The 17,470-nt window shown below is 45.5% G+C and overlaps 1 long non-coding RNA gene across 1 annotated transcript in view; it reads left to right on the plus strand.

Moving 5' to 3' along the window:
- The first annotated feature begins 5,973 nt into the window (after nt 1-5,973).
- LOC141252854 (uncharacterized) overlaps nt 5,974-17,470 on the plus strand; it is a 283,224-nt gene continuing 271,727 nt past the window's right edge. The window contains exon 1 of the long non-coding RNA XR_012314132.1: nt 5,974-6,041. This is a non-coding gene — a long non-coding RNA (uncharacterized lncRNA). The remainder of the gene's footprint in view (nt 6,042-17,470) is intronic.

Raw genomic sequence — 17,470 nt, forward strand, 5'->3', positions numbered from 1 at the left:
CTTTCAGAGCTGTCGGTTCCTGATCCTTTTGTCCCATTAGATCATCCTGCTTGTAACGAATCTGCAGAACTGCCTCCAACTCTTCATAGTTGTCTGATACTTTACTGGAGGTTGCTACTGGCAACGCCACCTCCTCTTCTGCCTCTAAAGGAGGATCCACCCTTGAAACAAAGGCACACAGTACTACATTTTCTTTAATTTCATTTTCAGCAAGGACTATAGGAGCAACCTTTTTGTGGCCCTTGCGCCGTCGACGAGATGGGGACTTTCTCATCTCGTCTAGCCCCTCCTGAATGACCTCTCCTTCTACTTTCGTAGTGTCACCGTCAGCTACGGGGTCTGTGTCACTCCCCATGGTGTTGTGGACTAACAGGTCACCTCCCACTTTGACGTCACCCCCTTCTACTGGAGCTACCCCGTTATCAACGGTCACATTGTCATTTTTAGGAGGTACCAACCCACCACCAGTAATTTTTTTTGATTTTCTACACTCTACACTCTTGTGAAAATCCGCCCCTTTTTAGACTCCACCCCTTTTTAACAACCACACCGGCAGGGGAATTTTTACAAGAAAAATCAACAATAGTCTTAGGACTCAGTTCACAACAGCTCTTACCACCTCCCCGGGCACTCTGGGACAACAATGGCGCCCCCGGAGAGTTCACAGAACGGTCCACTGCCGCCAGTCTATACGTTGCCCACGGCTCCAGCGGTTCCAGCACCATGTCCAGTAGATGTTTCTCAAATTCCTGCTGTGGTTTTAACAGGCACTTTAATCGCTCTAATCGCTCAATAGCTTCAGACTCAGTTGCTGCTCCCTTCGCAGCCATTTTTATCTGCTCCTGCATTTCCTCAGGACACTATTCACACACCGCTCTCTCCGGAAAAATTTTCGTGGACCCACCGAGCCACCGCAAACTAGGTTTTGCGTGCGCGGACAATCTTCGCAACCCCGCCGAGTTGCAGCAAAACCGGATTTGAGTGCGACGACAATCTTCGCAACCCCGCCGAGTTGCAGCAAACAACCGGATTTGAGTACGATGACAATCTTCGCAACCCCGCCGAGTTGCAGCAAACAACCGGATTTGAGTGCGACTACAATCTTCGCAACCCCGCCGAATTGCAGCAAGATGCTTTATCCACACTCGTCGTCCTGTACCGTTGCCCCTAGCAACCGGGCTGCAGTTGCCTCTAGCAACCAGACTGCAGTTGCCCCTAGCAACCGGACTGCAGTTGCCCGCATTCTCGAACCACATGTAAGGCAGCGCTAGTCATCATAATGGGGGATACTCGCTGCACCGGGTAAATTAAGCACACGTGCAATGTCCTTCCGGTATTTCACAATGCAGCCGTTTATTATGTTATCATAAACCGCTGTTCACACACATAATGTCCACGAGCCTTTCCTGTGGCAGCTATGCCCACTTGGCTCCAGGTAAACTATAACACACACACACAGACAGGATCTGAGCTGATGTCACAGTCAAGTGTTCAGACCTTTGGTGTGCAGAAGGACCTGTGTGATGTCACAGTCATGTGACCAGTCAGCTGAGGGGGAAGGTACATGGTCAGGTAAAACACATCCTGGACCATTACGGTAATGGCAGCAAGTCGCTGCATTACAGGGTGCATTCATATTCTGTGGGTGGCGGTGCTGTCGGGGCCATTATACTGTGTGGGAGGGCTATGTGGGGCCATTATAATATGTGGAGGATTTAGTGGGGACCATTATACTGTGAGGGGGCATTTTATTGTGTGGAACACTGTGTGGGTACCATTATACTGTGTGGAGGATTGTATTGCAGTCATTTTACTGTATAGAGGGCTGTGTGGAGGGCTATTCCATTTAGTGGAGGACTGTGGGGAAGCCATTATACTGTGTGGAGGGCTGTGTGGGAACCATTATAAAGTGTGGTGCCCTGTGTATATAAAGCCTCCAAACTGCCCAACCACACTATCCCTTTTCCACTATTGTCCCTCCATGCTGTACTCTCTCCACTTTACAAACCTTTACAATGTCCCCTCTCCACATAGCAATCTCCGACATTGTCCCCTTTCCACACAGAAATCCTCCCACACTGTATGCTGTACTATCATCATACTACGGCCATGCTGTCCCCCTTCCACTATGCACCAGTCCGTGCTGTTCTTTCTTAACACTGAAAAATAAATAGCTTTCTGCTCCAAAAAGGAGCACTTATCTTCACTGCTGTCTTCCCACCTCTGCGGTGCAGGCTCTTGCGGCCCGAAGTCAGCAGCATACTGACATTACATCATTATACTGCTGCTTCACTTGCTATACATCTCTACAGACATACAGTAAAAGAAATAAGTATTTGATCCCTTGCTGTTTTTGTAAGTTTGCCCACTGACAAAGACATGAAGGTCTATAATTTTAAGGGTAGGTTCATTTTAACATTGAGAGATAGAATATCCCAAAAAAATTAAGAAAATCACATTGTATAAATTAGATAAATTTCTTTGCATTTTGCAGTAAGAAATAAGTATTTGATTCCTCTGGCAAACAACATTTAATACTTGGTGGCAAAACCCTTGTTGGCAGTCCGACGTTTTTTGTAGTTGATGATGAGGGTTGCGCACATGTCAGGAGGAATTTTGGTCCACTCCTCTTTGCAGATCATCTCTAAATCATTCAGATTTTGAGGCTGTCGCTTGGCAACTCAGAGCTTCATCTCCCTCCATAAGTTTTCTATGGGATTAAGGTCTGGAGACTGGCAAGGCCACTCCATGACCTTAATGTGCTTCTTTTTGAGCCATTCCTTTGTTGCCTTGGCTGTATGTTTTGGGTCATTGTCTTGCTGGAAGACCCAGACACGACCCATTTTTAATGTCCTTGCGGAGGGAAGGAGGTTGTCACTCGGGATTTTACGCTAGATGGCTCCATCCATTCTCCCATTGATACGGTGAAGTAGTCCTGTGCCCTTAGCAGAGAAACACCCCCAGCATTTCTCTTCCTCCAAACACGGCGAGTTGAGGTAATGCCAAAGAGCTCAATTTTTGTCTCATCTGACCACAGTACCTACTCCCAATAACTCACAGAATCATCCAGGTGTTCATTGGCAAACTTCAGACGGGCCTGCACATGTGCCCTCTTGAGCAGGGGGAACTTGCGGGCACTGCAGGATTTTAAACCTTTAAGGCGTAATGTGTTACCAATGGTTTTCTTGGTGACTGTGGTCCCAGCTACCTTGAGATAATTAACAAGTTCCCCCCGTGTAGTTTTAGGCTGATCTCTCACCTTCTTCATACCCCATGAGGTGAGATTTTACATGTTGCCCCAGATCGATGTCGATTGACAATCATTTTGTATTTCTTCCGTTTTCTTACTATTGCACCAACAGTTGTCTCCTTCTCCCCCAACGTCTTACTTATGGTTTTGTAGCCCATTCCAGCTTTGTGCAGGTCTATGATCTTGTCCCTGACATCCTGTTTGGTCTTGCCCATGTTGTAGAGGTTAGAGTCTGACTGATTAATTGAGTCTGTGGACAGGAGTCTTTTATACAGGTGACTATGTAAGACAGCTGTCTTTAATGCAGGTAACGAGTTGATTAGGAGCGTCTAACTGGTCTGTAAGAGCCAGAACTCATTATGGTTTGTAGGGGATCAAATACTTATTTCTCACTGCAAAATGCAAATAAATTTATCTAATTTATACAATGTGATTTTCTTGATTTTTTGGGGGGATACTCTATCTCTCAATGTTAAAATTAACCTACCCTTAAAATTATAGACTGTTCATGTCTTCGTCAGTGAGCAAACTTACAAAAACAGCAAGGGATCAAATAATTATTATATATATAATAATATAATAATTATTTCCTTCACTGTAGATACAATTGAACCCAGAAAAGAGGATCTGGATTAGATTCTGTGGCTTCCCCAGTTTGCTGAAACAGCTGTAAATTAAATAACCAGTTTGGAGGAATTGAAACAAACCGGCCGAATACCAGCTCTGCACAAAGGCATGGTTTGGTGAGTTTGATGTGGAAGAACTTTAGGCTAAGGGCTATGCCTTTCCTCATTCTAATTGCATTACATAGTTAGGCTTTTCTTACATTTTTTTTTTACAATAGCTATCTTTGCACTTTGTTAAGTCTGTTTGGGTTCAGTCTGGCCACACTTGATGTGTATTTAGACGTCATTTGTATATCGTGACATATTTTGTTTTTGGCTCCTGCACTGGCCCTGTATTACTTGTGCTACAACCAGCGCTACACTGGTTGAACACAGGGATGTAGATCTTACTTGGGTCCATTGGTCATTATTTCTGCCTCTTACTGTTATTTGTACAGATTTCTCAATATCGGTGTACTTTGTGCTGTATCTTGTACTTACACTTTTGTAATGCATTTATTGTAAATGTTGTTTGCATTTGCCTCCTTTTCCACCTTATATAGTGGTTTTCAGTGTGTTTATGTAAAACAGGTGATGGATGCAACACGCAGATAGATATGGCGGGGAATTGCCGTAGTTATAGCAACAGTTAAACAATGTGAAACAGAACAATCCAAAGTGAATTATACAATACAGAATATACAAGGAGTATATAAGAAGTCTCTTATTGATTATTCTCTTAACCTTCTAACAGGGGTTGTACACCCGTTCACAGGGGAGCTAACATGCCGGCTCCTCCTCTGATAATAGCCCTCGCGGGGGTCGCCGGTTTTTCCTGCTAGGCCACAAGTCCTCCTGATAGTCTACCAAAGTACTCTGGGCCTCCTTCACTTCAATTGACCCCCACCCTGACTGTTGTCCTAGCCCAGGCCAACTCCTTTACCATACGTCAGTGCTGGAAGCGACGGCCCGCCTCACTCGTGTCTCCCGCCCACCACCACAGGTGTCCTCTTCCAGGCAGAGTCTCCTCATGGATTTTTGATGCTTGATAAACAGTGGGTGTCTCCCAGGTCTGGGGGAATGAGGGCTGGTCTCCGGCTCTTGACTGGCGTCGTCTGGGCTCTGGATCTTGCTGCCACTAGTCTGGGATTCGAGTCTTGACTGGTGTAGTCTGAACTCCGGGTCTTGACCGGCACAGATCGGGTCTTCGGGCCTTGACCGGCGTAGTCTGTACGCCGGGTCTCATCTGGTGCCACTTGGGTCACCCTTCTTACTGAGACCTGTCACTCTAGCTGCGGCGTCTTCTCCTGTGCATGTCTGGACCGCTCTCTCTTGGCTCCAAAACCCGCTCCGGTTTGGCGCGCAGACCTTTTGTACTGAAGAACTCCATCATCAATGCACCTGACTAGGTGCTACATCCAAGCTCACTCTCCCTGAAACTCTTCCTCTTCCGGTTGGTTCCGCATGGTCCCGATTGGACGGTTGGTGGCAGACTTCTTGCACCAATGACGCACAGTGCTGGGGATCTTCATGATTATTGTCACATCCTCTTACGTTTACATTGTTTTAATGTTTTTGTTGTCTTGTATTGTTTTTTGTTCAATAATTTTATAAATTTTTAGGTGTGCTCATCATTAGTGTATTGCTATTCTCTTGTTCATGGTGTAGAAGAACTTGACCGGTATGCACAAAGCCTTGACCTCCATCCAAACAAACGCCTTTGGATAAAATAGGATGGAGATTATGAGCCAGGCGCTCTCTTCAACAACAGTTTTTAACCTTGCAAATGCTCATCAGAGAAACTAAAAAATACTGGAGAAAGCCTTCCTAGAAGAATGGAAGATTCTTTAGCTGCAAAAGTGAGATCAACGTTATATTAGAAGGAACCTGTCAGCAGAAAGAATGGTATTTATCTGCAGTGGTAATCTGCAGGTAAATACCCTTGAATATATATATATCGCTTTCTAATTGGAAAGGTGGCTTTCTAATTTGAAGTTCTATTTTCCCTACAGCAGTTCACTTCCAGTCATCGGGTCAGTGTCATGGCTGGGAACATTGAATGCTGACTACACAATGAGTGTACTGTAATCACTCCCCCTGTTCCTTGACTTTCATCCTGCATATAACCCCATGAAAAAGCAGTAGGTGGAATGCGCGTCGGGGTGCGGCCGTCCGATTTATTTTGGGTAACTATACCTCATATATTATATATGTGATCATGTCTTTACTATCTTCTATTATCATTGATATAGAGATATAGCATTTGTGCTCTCTGCTATTATGCATTAACTTTTCCTTACATTTTATCTACTATTGCCATTGATCCATTGGTTTACATTTGGTACTCATACCAACGCATGCCCGTCTATTTGTACTATAATTACCTGATTCTTCTTTTATGATGATATTATGTAAAGTTTGAATAATATTTTTTCAATAAAGTTATCATTTTTTATTCCTTGGCAATGTGACATAACTTTTCTGTAGGAATATATACAGTATGTTATACCGCTCTGCAGCTTGTGTACGGAGAATCTGTAGGCTATTTACATTTTAAACCATAGCTAAGCTTGGTGCCTCACGTAAGATCTGCAGGTCTGGTGGTTTATTCTGTTTGTTTTAAATTCAATTACAATTCTGATTTTTCTTTGATAGTGTAATTTTTATGTATCTACAGAATAACATAATTGGCCTCAGCATTTATATATCCTTCTTCTACTACTTGTAGTCTCTTGACTCATGCTGTGTGCTCCAGCTGTGCCCATGCTCCTTGCAGGCACATTCTTTCAATGTTCCTAGAGGCTGAGCTCCTGATGCCCTCGTGCCAAGCAGCTGTGCCCAGCCACACACTGATGAGGCCATGCAGCAGATCGAAAATTGAAAAAACTGTATAAAAAATATGAATGCTTAAGGAACATGCGGGCACATTGAGAAGATGGGCAGAAGTGAAGCGTGGAAGCATACTGTAGTGTTAAAAGGCACAGCATGAGCCCATGTGTATCATGTCACATTGTGCAGCTGTGACACACGACAGTTATCAGCGTGAAATAGAAGCAATTCTATTCTAGTCATGGGCAACACACAGGAGCAGCAGTCAATGTTAATCTGCTTCACTACTGATCGTAGTCCCACCGCATTCCGTGACTACAATCTAGAGGTCTAGATAGATACTGCTTTATTCTCTTATACATGCAAGAATAAACAATGTGACCAGCCTAGAGCACTATAGGGTTAGATGTTGTTTAACCCTTTGGTAACCACATTTTACAAAGAATATGTTTAATAATTATTAATTCTAATTGTTAGGTTTCCATATTGATCTCTATATTCATTGCATTTTATTGCAGTTTTTCTGGCCATGGTTAGTGTCAAGGGTAAGGTTGGTTTTGACTATATCAATGTATTACTTACCTTTTTCTTTACTATATTTATTTTTTTAGATTTTCTTTTTGTTTTTATCTAACAAAATATCCCAAAAAACTCCAGATACATTATAATTTGAAATATATTTCTTACCATACAGTTTTACCATGTAGCATCGGATGTCTTAGCAGAGGCGCCATGTTAAAACAATCCTGTATTATACCGTTTATCGTAATTAGAGATGATTGAGGTAGAGCAAGACCCAATGGCTCTGGTGTAGTACAGGATGTTCAGTGATCACAAGAGCAACATAACTATTTGGAGTAATATAGCAAACAGCATTAGGTTTTCAAACATTTTATAAATTGCCATCATTTAGTACTATGCATATGGTGATCAATAAAGATAGAAGGGTTGAAATCTTCTAGCTTCGCTCCAGGTGTCTGGTTGCGACTTACAACTATTGCAGCTGTGTGTCTGTAATAATGGCAATAGTCACTGCGCAGTCATTTTGACTTTGGAATAGAGTTACACAGGACATACGCACAAGAACACTCGAGCATCTATCACACAGTACATGACTATTTCCGGCAGTCCCATAGACAATCTATGGAGTGGAGCTCCACCTCCGCAGAGCCTGATTTGCAGGTTCCAGAGCCCCATTCTCATGATCGCTGAAGTTCCAAGCAGTTGGACCACCAGCAATCAGTAACTTATTCCATATTTTATGGCTAGGGGGTAACTTAATATCTTGGGAATAACATTTTAATTGCTAACTGTCCTGGGATGCAGTGATGCAGATATTTTAATAATCTCAGAGTTTAGTTCTTGGCTAGACTTTATAAGATCTACTTTTCCTTTCAAATTCGACTGTTAGCAAAACTGAAATTAGAGCATCTGTAATATGTCATATTAAAGCATCAGATGGCACATATTAATGCATCAAGTGACAACCAAGGGGCATAAATAAGACAATTCTTTTATAGTAGTACAGCACTCCACTCCTCAGTAGGCTTTGTTAGCCAATTACAAGTAGAAAAAAGCGCATACACACTTGGTCAAAATTGTTGGTACCCCTCGTTTAATGAAAGGAAAACCCACAATGGTCACAGAAATAACTTGAATATGACAAAAGTAATAATAAATTAAAAATATTTGAAAATTAACAAATGAAAGTAAGTCATTGCTTTTCAACCCTGCTTCCACAGAATTTAAAAAAAAATGAAACTCATGAAATAGGCCTGGACAGAAATGATGGTACTCTTAACTTAATATTTTGTTGAACAACCTTTAGAGGCAATCACTGCAATAAAACGATTCCTGTAACCGTCAATGAGACTTCTGCAACTCTCGACAGGTATTTTGGCCCAAACTGCTCCAGTTGTCTCGTGTTTGAAGGTTGCCTTTTCCAGACAGCATATTTCAGCTCTTTCCAAAGATGCTCAATAGGATTTAGGTCAGGGCACATAGAAGGCCACTTCAGAATAGTCCAATGTTTTCCTCTTAGCCATTCTTGGGTGCTTTTTGCTGTGTGTTTTGGGTCATTGTCCTGTTGCAAGACCCATGACCTGCGACTGAGACCAAGCTTTCTGACATTGGGCAGCACACTTCTCTCAAGAATCCCTTGATAGTCTTGAGATTTCATTGTACACTGCACAGATTCAAGACACCCTGTTCCAGATGCAGTAAAGCAGCCCCAGAACATAACAGAGCCTCCTCCATGTTTCACAGTAGGGACAGTGTTCTTTTCTTGATATGCTTCATTTTTCCATCTGTGAACATAGAGCTGATGTGACTTGCCAAAAACTTCCATTTTTGTGTCATCTGTCCATAGGACATTCTCCCTGAAGCTTTGTGGCTTGTCAACATGTAGTTTGGCAAATTCCAGTCTGGCTTTTTTATGATTTTTTTTCAACAATGGTGTTCTCCTTGGTCGTCTCGCATGAAATCCACTATGGATCAAACAACGACGGATGGTGCGATCTGACACTGATGTTCCTTGAGCTTGAAGTTCACCTTTAATCTCTTTAAAAGTTATCCTGGGCTCTTTTGTTACCATTCGTATTATCCATCTCTTTGATTAGTCATCAATTTTCCTCCTACGGCCACGTCCAGGGAGGTTGGCTACAATCCCATGGATCTTAAATTTCTGAATAATATGTTCAACTGTAGTCACAGGAACATCAAGCTGATTGGAGATGGTCTTATAACCTTTACCTTTAACATGCTTTTCTATAATTTTCTTTCTAATCTCCTGAGACAACTCTTTCCTTTACTTCCTCTGGTTCATGTTGAGTGTGGTACACACCATGTCACCAAACAGCACAGTGAGTATCTGTAGCCCTATATACAGCCCCACTGACTGATTACAATATTGTAGACACATGTGATGCTAATTTGTGGACACAACTTGATTTAACATGTCCCTGTTGTCACATTATTTTCAGGGGTACCATCATTTCTGTCCAGGCCTATTTCATTAGTTTAATTTTTTTTTAAATTCTGTGGAAGCAGGGTTGAAAAGCAATGACTGACTTTCATTTGTTCATTTTCATACATTTTTAATTTATTATCACTTTCGTCATATTCAAGTTATTTCTGTGACCATTGTGGGTTTTTCTTTCATTAAACGAGGGGTACCAACAATTTTGACCACATGTGTCTGATACCATTAGAACCAAAAAGACTGAAATGTATGTCAGCTTATTTACCATTTCTGACCAGTCAACAGGGTTTACAGAGGGCCACCATGGCAGCATACACTTCATTGTGTTCTTCGATATATGGCTGTCATATACATAATTATTGCAATATGCTATGTATATTAGGAAAGAGCTAAACGGACAATGCTTGTTTCCAAGCAACACAATTAATGTAATGAAGGCTATAATTATGCAGAACTTGGCGACAAAATGGTGCAACCTGTTGGTGTGTACACAGCTGTCTCACCCATATAGCCACAGCCTAAAAACATATGCCAGGATCTTGTTTCTACACTCAATATATCATTTCATTACCAGCATTTTGTAGCTTATAATAACATTTATTAACATCCATGCATGAGAAATACAAATCAATCTTCAATCCTTATGAACATTTTGTTATGCTACCCTCTGAAACTAAACTGGTACCTTATGGTATGTGCACACAGTGGGGCCGATTCATCAAGACTAGCGTAGGTGCCAAATTCATTAAGAGGCGCACTCCACTTAATGAATTTGGTACATCTTCTGAGTAAAATGTGCCTTCGTGCGCTGTGCCAGAAATGTTTTTCCAGTCAGGTATTCCAGTCATAGTGGCGTCCTGCCAATGGCGGCAGGCCACGCGACTGCTATGGGGCCCGTGAGCTGGGGGGGCCCCATAGCAGTCGCCTGCACTGTGTACCCCCGCATCGGGTCCCCCTCCTGCACCTAGGCAAGTGGCTGGGCCCTGAGCAGGCGGGGGGGGCTTACTCGCCGTCGGGCATCCCGGTGCGCTATTGACCCCCCCGCCTGCTCAGGGCCCCGGTCGGCACAATACTTACCTCTTCCCGTGCCCTAGACGCTAGAATGTATGAGCTCCTTTCAGGTATGATGTCATTTCCGGGGGCATGTTCTAGTTCAGCACCAGACGCCAGAGTCTCATGCAGAGACAGAGCTGCCGGTGAAGCTGCAGGAGGAGGTCAGTATCCTAAGCTGAGAAACAGGAGATTGTTCTATTAATTGCTGGTCTGATGTCTTTTCTTCTTGTTGTTTTTGGGGTGAGGGGGCTTGATACTGTGAGGGATTTGGGGGGATTAATGCTGGAGGGAGGTCTGGTGGGGTTAATTAATGCTTGTGGAGATCTTAGGGGGCTCTGGGGAATAATGCAGGGATAATGCGTGCTTGTGGGGGCCCTAAGGGGATGCTGCGGGCTTGTGAGGGCTCTGAGGGGGATGCAGCTGGCTTGTGGTGGCCCTAAGGGGGATTCTGCGGGCTTGTGGAGGCTCTAGGGGGGATGCTGCGAGCTTGTGGGGCCCTGGGGGAGATGCTGCGGGCTTATGGGTACTCTGGGGGGATGCTGCGGGCTTGTGGGGCCCTGGGGGGGATGCTGTGGGCTTGTGGGACCCTGGGGGGGATACTGTGGGCTTGTGGGTGCTCTGGGGGGATGCTGCGGGCTTGTGGGGCCCTGGGGGGGATGCTGCGGGCTTGTGGGGCCCTGGGGGGGATGCTATGGGCTTGTGGGGGCCCTTGGGGGGATGCTGTGGCCTTGTGGGTGCTCTGGGGGGGATGCTGTGGGCTTGTGGGGGCCCTGGAGGGATGCAGCAGGCTTGTGGGGGCCCCGGGGGGATGCAGCGGGCTTGTGGGGGCTCTGGGGGGGATGCTGCAGGCTTGTGGGGGCTCTGGGGGGGATGCTGCAAGGTTGTGGGGGCTTTGGGGGGGATGCTGCGGGCTTGTGGGGGCTCTGGGGGGGGATGCTGCGGGCTTGTGGGGGCTCTGGGGGGGATGCTGCGGGCTTGTGGGGGCTCTGGGGGGGATGCTGCGGGCTTGTGGGGGCTCTGGGGGGATGCTGCAGGCTTTTGGGGGCTCTGGGGGGTGCTGTAGGCTTGTGGGGGCCCCGGAGGGATGCAGCAGGCTTGTGTGGGCCTCAGGGGGGATGCAGCGGGCTTGTGGGGGGGGCTCTGTGTGGGGCCCAGGAGGCATGGGGCATTACATGGGGCCCAGCCTGCATGGGGCATTACATGGGGCCCAGCCTGCATATGGCATTACATGGGGCCCAGCCTGCATGGGGCATTACATGGGGACCAGGCAGTATTCTCTATGGTGCATTATATTGGATCCAGTATTTTGTATGGAGCATTATATGGGGCTCATAATACTGTATGGAGGACTATGTGGTGCCCATAATATTGTATGGAGGACTTAGCGGTGCTATAATATTGTATGGGGACTATAGTGCCCGGTCTGCACTGTGCGCTGTGAGGATTCGCCGGTTTCTGAGCTATTGTAGAATTTACAATAGATATCACTCATGTAATGTAAGAAGTCAGTGAAATTTTTGGCATTGTACTATATCTATATCTATAATTTCTCTGCTGTATCTGTGCATCATGAATGGTTGGATGTGTTAAAGGGGCCACTGAGACTCTTTCGTCCGGGGCCCACGAAAACCTGGAGGAGGGAGCATCATGTGACACTCTCTCTCCCATCATTCCTTCTCTGGGTCTGAAGAAGGCATTGTAAGAAGGCATTGTACTGTGTGGAGGACCATGGGGGAGTGCATTGTACTGTGTGGAGGACCATGGGGGAGTGCATTGTACTGTGTGGAAGACCAAGGGGGGGTGCATTGTACTGTGTGGAGGACCATGGGGGAGTGCATTGTACTGTGTGGAGGACCATGGGGGAGTGCATTGTACTGTGTGGAGGACCATGGGAGAGTGCATTGTACTGTGTGGAGGACCATGGGGGAGTGCATTGTACTGTGTGGAGGACCATGGGGGAGTGCATTGTACTGTGTGGAGGACCACGGAGAGTGCATTGTACAGCGTGGAGGACCATGGCGAGTGCCTTATACTGTGTGGAGGACCATGGCAAGTGTCTTATACTGTGTGGAGGACCATGGCGAGTGCATTATACTCGAGTGTGGAGCGGTGTGGGGCAGTTGGGGGATCATACTGTGTTGGTGTCATCATACTTTACCCTGGGAGTTGAGGTGGGGTACAGTAGGGTCATTATACTGCGCATGTGGAGGAATTCACCATGGGGGTATCATACTGTGTCTGGGGGACATTTGTTGGCATCATACTTTATGGGCAATGAAAAAGGGATCTAGGACTTCAGCAGGAGGAAAATTACTATGTAAAGGCTGAAAGGTTGTGAGATCTGCTCTTCTGTGACCCCGACAATTATTTAAATTTTTACATTTGGGGGGGGGGGGGGTGCCCAATTAGAACTTCTGCTACGCCCCTGTCCAGTCAGCATTTCTGTTGTACAAAATGTTGGCACTCTTGATGAATTTGAAGAGCCGGCGTGGCTACGCCTCCTCCTTCCCATTTTGGCAGAGCTGATTCAAACTAGCTTGAAAATTACAAAAGTTGCAACATTTTAGCACAATAGGAGGTTGTGCAAATTTTTTTTTCCAAGTTTTTACGCCAGTTTTCTGGCATAAAAGTTTTGATGAATCAGCCATAGTATTTTTTAGAATCAGCACAGCTTCTTTCTCGAAGTGTCTCCTTTGACTTCTTCTGCATCGTTTTTTGGCGGCCTTTTTTTAAAATTTTATTTATAAGATTCCAAAAAGAATCCTCCTGAGAAATGGTCAGGTCACTTCTTTTGAAGTCTGAAGTGGTTTAAAGAAGTTTGAAAATATGGAACATATTCACAGCAAGTCGTTTTGACATTGCTGTGTACATGTTCATTCCTTTTGGCATTTATTGCTTTTCAGGTGGAATCCATTTGAAAAAGATGCTGTGTGCACGTACAATACAACCTGTTAATGGGGTCTGGGAAACCCCACGCTCTCTTCATATCCGTTGCGCATGCTGCATAGCACGAGGATGGTTCTTTGTGAGAATTTATTTGAAGCTTTATCCTTGAAGTGTTTGTGGTGTTATAATTTTCTGCTATAAAGTTTTCCAAAATCTAATAATGAGCTTTATGAGACCCTAATAACTGATTATAGGTAAGATATTTTGCAACATATTATTTTTTGGCGATCATGACAATTATTTTACAAATGAGGATATTACAGGACTATTGTCTTGAAGAAGAATATTTGTGTAATGTAATATTACTAAAAGTAGTGTAGATAATTTCTTTTTGTTTTCATTCTTTTTCTTTGGGCGATATTTATAAAGTGCTGCCATTTTTATCTCTTCAATTTTCTAATAAGATCATTATATTGTATTTTTTGTGAAGACATCTTAAAATGTGTAATTTTCTAAAAAGTATGGATGTTAGGCAATACATTAAGGCCAATTATACCATTGTAAGCAATACTGAGAATAATACTTACATTATGTGGCTATGTAGAAGAAACAGTCTTTGGGGTCTACCATACCCTATGAATATGTATGAATATGTAACTAAAATATGATCGACAGGTTCCAGGGTTAAGATTGCTCAGTTTTAGCTGCACCTTAAAAAACATGCTGGGTAGAGGATGTGAATCATAGCTTCATGTTTCAATATTCCACTCTGTCATCATCAACTTCATCAGCCCAAAACTGAATGCTTTTCTCTAATTCATATTTTCAACCCCTTAGTGAGCCAATTTTGGCTTTAATGAGCAAGCCCCATTTTGCAAATCCAGCGTGTCATTTTATATAGTAATAAGCAAGGTCGCCATCAAGCCATTACTGCCCTTATTGGCGTATGGGGCCCGATGAGCAGAGGGGGCCCAATCTGGCCCCCATTCTTCTGCTCAACAGGCCAAAGTGGCAGCATTCTGCCGATTCAGTGAACGTGCGTCCTCGGATGCAGGTTCACTTTAAATCTATTGCCGTGTGGGAAGCTATAAACTGTATACTATATACAGAGGTTCTGTGTATAATGGTACTTATGGTAATATTAGTATTCTGTTTTTTTTTATTAATGATCAGTATTGTAGTATTCGGTCACTATGTGATCTGGTCACGGTTAGTGTTGAGCCACCCCCGTAGTGTTCGAGTTCGGTTCGGTTCGTCGAACACCCGTGTGTTCGCCGAACTGTTCGTCGAACTGTTCGTCGAACACCTTCGAACACCGTTAAAACCAATGGCAGGCAAACAAAAACACATAGAAACACATAGAAAACACCTTCAAAGTTGTCCAAAAGCTGACAAACTGCTCAGAAGACACAACTAACACATGGAAAAGTGACAAGTACATATAGTCATGCGAAAATAAAAGAGGTGGAGGAGTAAAAGGAGGGGGAGACACAGATATAGGCATGTCATGCCCTTCTAAAATCCAAAAAGTGAGAAGCCGACACGGCCAGTCCGCTCCTGCCCGTGCCACCTCCGTGTCGCCGGGTTTGTGCCAGAGCCGCGGTGAACCCTGATGGCCAGCCCCCCTCTCCCAATACTGGTGCCTGTCCGCTGGTGGGTCGAGCGAGCCCCCCTGTGGTGGAGGCAGCTCTAAGCTTTTTAATTTAAATTGTCTCTCTAATTTGAATGAATACACTTTAAATCCATTTACAAGGATCTATTGGAGGGCAAGTCTCATGCCAGCAGCCGCGTAATTCCAGCTCCAGTAGCGTCCACTAAAGCTGCTGCAGTTAAAAAGCTTTTATAAGGATCGAGCTCGGCTGTCCACCGCAAGGCATCCTACTGCCAGTCCCAGCCCCTATGCCTTGGGGTGCCTCCCGATGCTCTTCACTGAGTATCCCATGGTCCCGAAGCATTTCCTTTGAAAAAATTAATTGTCTAAACTACAGGTGGTGTAGCTTGCTTAACAGCTGGGATAAGCCGCTGACTAGCAGACACTGCTACTAGGCACAAAGTATTTCCTGGGCTAGATGCAGTTAAAAATTTGTAAGTAGATACTCTCGTTGGATGCTGAGAAAGCATTCCATAGAGTCTCCTGGCACGCCATATATGATTCTCTTAAAAAGCTTGGGGTAGGGGTCTAGGGGACCCTTTTATAGCCAAAATCACGGCCCTGTATCACAATACGTCACCTAGGCTGAAGATAAATGGAACTGTAGCACCGAGGGCTCGGTTGCTACAGACGTATTGCACCTCACCCAGAGGTGTGATATCTCACTCTCAGATAAGGATGGAGTGTGGATCAGGACCCGACACCTGCATGCATTACACCACATTGCCGTGGGGCAGGGCGACCAATATGCCCCTGAGATGGGCACGACAGTCCCTGTCCCTGGCTGGAGTGGGGGGAGGGAACACTGAGGAAGGGGAACCCTGCAGTGCAGGAGCAGGGAGGAAGCAGTTCCTGGGTGCATTGAGAAGGGAGTATAAAAGGTGGGCACCATCTTAGTTCAGTGCAGAGAAGTCTGAGCAGAAGTGGCAGGGAGCAGGGGCTCTGCATGAGCTCTGCTCCGGAGGCGGGCCTAGTAACAGAGGCCCAGGCCTGCAAGAGGGAGAAGGAAGGAAGAGGAGCGGAGAAGGCTCCAGGAACGAGGAATGAAGGGATCCCAGGGGTGCGGACGGGCGAGTCGCCACCGCACACCCGAATCCACCTGCGTGGAGGGGTCAGGCCAAAGGGGGAGACCGGTCCCCGAACTAGTGGAGGCAGGAAACGACCCTCAGCTAGAAACCGGAGGCTCTGACATTTTATGTGGCGCAGCCCCTTGCTCCACCCGCTAGGAAGGCACCACATAGGGTCAGGGAAACTGGCGCCAAGTTTACCAAGAGGAGGCCCGAGGCAGCCGGACAGAAGTGTTGGTAAGAAAGGCCAGACAAAGGACACACAAAGGGGGTCCTGTGAAGCGCTCCAAAGTTATCTGGGAGTTGTCTGAGCCCCTCACCTGGTGAGCACAGTACGACGTGGGCAGCCGTTACCTGCAGACGTGGTCTGGATAATAAGAACTGTGAGTAAAGGCCCTGAACTGCATCACTGACTCCGTGTCGTTACTGCTGCTGCCCTGCACCATCACCCCCATCCTCCGCATACACTGCCCTGAGGCTATACTCCTCCCGTGGGGAGTTATGCTACGCTCTGCTGCACCCACAACACCAGCCTTAGCGGTCTGCCCTGTAGCGGCGGTTCACTCTGACCGCAATCCACGGGTGGCGTAGTCGGACATTTAAACATCAAAACCACATAAATAGTTCCGCCACTGGTTTGACCGCCCTGAGCCACGGAACCGGATCGCCGCCACGAAGACTACAACCACCAGCATCCACCAAAAAGGGTCCGGCTCCGGGTGTCCCAAGGCCCAGGGGGTGCGTCAGAACATTTTCATCACCTTTCACAATCACCAATGGGACAAGGCAGGGATGTCCTCTGTCCCCTCTCTTATACATCCTAGTGACGGAGCACCTGCTCTCATCAATTCGCCATAACCCCAATATTAGGTGGATTGAGGTGGGAGGCACCGAGTACAAGTGCTCTCTATTTGCTGATGATGTCCTAGTATATATCACTCAATCACATATATCCATCCCTGCTGTTATGGCTGAAATAGATCACTTTGTTACATGGTAAAATTTTAAAATCAATGCAGCGAAGTCTGAGGCCCTCGATGTCTCCCTCCCTAAATCCATATAAGATTCCATCCAGTCCAACTTTCCCTTTGCCTGGCCCTCACAGGGTATCAAATACTTAGGAATTCCTATTCATAGAGACCTCTCCCA

Source organism: Phyllobates terribilis, unplaced genomic scaffold (assembly GCF_046119375.1).
Source record: "Phyllobates terribilis strain yellow unplaced genomic scaffold, ASM4611937v1 Scaffold_2__4_contigs__length_985480577, whole genome shotgun sequence".
Lineage (NCBI taxonomy): Eukaryota > Metazoa > Chordata > Amphibia > Anura > Dendrobatidae > Phyllobates > Phyllobates terribilis.